A 2,739-nucleotide genomic window follows, 5' to 3' on the forward strand; every position below is an offset into this window, starting at 1 on the left:
ATACATATGTACAATACATGCATACACACACACACACACACACACACACGCACACTCATGTCATACACACTATGCATGAGAAAAAAAGTAAAATCTAACTTCCTATTCCACAACCACTTTGTCGTTGAACTTGGGGTGTCATAGCCTGTGCCCCAAGCCAGTTATAGCCACCTGTCCACAATAAGGCAATTGAAAGTCAAATTAGTATCGGAAAACAGAAACAGATATATTCAATGTGGTCACACTGGGAAGAAGGACAAAGATCCAACAAAAACTCTAAGTACCCCATAAATATATGTTTCTTGAAGTGAAATTAATAAAATAAGGAGCTAAAAATATGTACATCTAAGCACTCAAGGTCAATGTGTGGTCCTGTCTATTCTGACCCAATATCTGGGTTTCAGTCTTACCTGTAAAGTGGTCTGACATGCTGTTAGATGTGCAAAGTCTGTATGACAGGATCTTCCTCTGGCTGGGGACTTTTCCTTCCCCCAGCAGATTCCTGGGGGAAATTCCCATTTCTTTTGAGGCCCACTGTTTCAATAGTCTGTCAGTCAGACTGAGAATCGCAGGTGTCTCCTTAGAGTGTCTCATTTCTCCCAGATTGGGACTTCATTCTGTTTTCTCATTTTCACAGCTATCACAACTGATCTACCCTAGCAAATAAATGCTATCAGTTGTTTCTTACAAATCCTGCCTCCCCTGAATATTTAAATTCAACTAGGGTTTGGGTAATGAATGTGCTTTAGGCTTAGAACAACTCTGTGATGATAAAGCGTGATAGCTTGATGGGATTTAGAACTGCACGAAACAAACCTCTGGGAATGTCTGTGAGGGGGTTGATAGAGACTGGCACCATGGGCTGGGGTCCTGGATGGAATGAAAGGAAAACACAAGGTGTGATGGTCTGTATATGCTTGGTCTAGGGGGTGACACTACTAGGTATGGAGTAGGTGTGTCACTGGGCATGGGCTTTAAGACCCTTGTCCTAGCTGCCTGGAAGCCAGTCTTCTGCTAGCAGCCTTCAGATGAAGATGTAGAACTCTCAGCTCTTCCTGCACCTTGTCTGCCTGGATGCTGCCATGCTCCTGCCTTGATGATAACGGATTGAACCTCTGAACCTGTAAGCCAGCCCCAATGAAATGTTGTCCTTATAAGAGTTGTCTTGGTCATGGTGTCTGTTCACAGCAGTAAAACCCTAAGTAAGACATGAGATGAACAGGGGACTTTGGGGATAGCATTTAAAATGTAAATAAATACCTAATAAAAATTGGAAAAAAAAAAAAAGACACAGATGAACAATAGAATCATTGTGTTCTGCTGCCTGATTGTGACTGTAATGGGACCAAGTGCTTTACGATCCTGCTACCACGCCCTTGGCCATGTTGGATGTTAACATCCAACAGCGCATCCAAAGATACTTCTTCTTGTGCTGCTTTTACTGTGTCAGAGCAGAAACAACTATGTACACAAGTGCCTGGGCATCAGTAGGTGGTTGTATACGACTATGAGGCAGTTCAGGGTCCAAGAATCACTTATCACCGAAGTCCGGTCCAAGAGTCACTTATCGCCGAAGTCCGTGAGCCCCCCATTCTGACCCATGGACTTCAGTGGCACTTGGAATTCCAGGGATGGCACTGCCAGACAGCAATGGACACAGAGGTCTAGATACTTCCCTTGCTTGGTCAAGAGCAGCTCTTTTTATGGGTTGTAAGTTTTCTCTGTGGAAGGCTGGGAGGTCTCTCCCCTCCAACCTGTTTATTCCTTCATTTGAAGGGCTGTCTTGGCATAGTCTCGACTGATCCTTGGCATCTGCCTTAAGCCAGTGTTTCTCAGCTTGGCACTGGTGGTATTTGGCTGTGAGGGGTTGCTCTATGCATTTCAGGATGCTTACTAGCTGCTTGTCTTTATTCACCAGACTCCAGTTTTCTCTCTCTGCCTCATAAGGCAGTAGCTAAAACCTGAAGATATTCCCATACATCTTCTACAGACAAAGTTGCCCCTGGCTGAGACCACCACAGTGACTCAAACTGAATGTCTTCCGGGCTGTCAAGCTCTGTTATAGCCAGAGAGTCTACCCCACAGAGCTGATGTTCCTCGGGTTCTTTATGAATCCTGTGGCAGCTGGTAAACACAGGAGTAATAGATTGCTTCACCACAAAAACCTGCCAAAAACTTTCTATACTGCCCGCTCTAACCCATCTTCTACCCAGCTAGGCTACATAGCCAGCTTTCTGGGGGCTTTTTACTTGACATCCCTCTAAGTGTCTATCTCCATATTAACTTCCTAGCTGTTAACAAGCCACACCTAACAGTGCCACTCCATATGGGACAGCATAAACTCACACACACACACACACACACACACACAAACACACACACACACAGGAGTCTATAAGCAAATTATAGGTTTTAAAAAAATCAAGTTTAATATATATAAAAAAGTTACACATAAAGGTTTCCTTATTTCTAAAAGTTAAGACTTTTGGGAAGAAGTAGTTTTTATATCAAGTCTTTTCAAAATCTTAACTAGTTTGTCTTAGTCGGGGTTTCTATTCCTGCACAAACATCATGACCAAGAAGCAAGTTGGGGAGGAAAGGGTTTATTTGGCTTACACTTCCACATTGCTGTTCATCACTGAAGAAGTCAGGACTGGAACTCANACAGGTCAGGAAGCAGGAACTGATGCAGAGGCCATGGAGGGACGTTCTTTACTGGCTTGCCTCCTCTGGCTTGCT

The sequence above is a fragment of the Mus pahari genome, chromosome 18, assembly GCF_900095145.1.
Source record: "Mus pahari chromosome 18, PAHARI_EIJ_v1.1, whole genome shotgun sequence".
In the NCBI taxonomy this organism is placed as follows: Eukaryota; Metazoa; Chordata; class Mammalia; order Rodentia; family Muridae; genus Mus; species Mus pahari.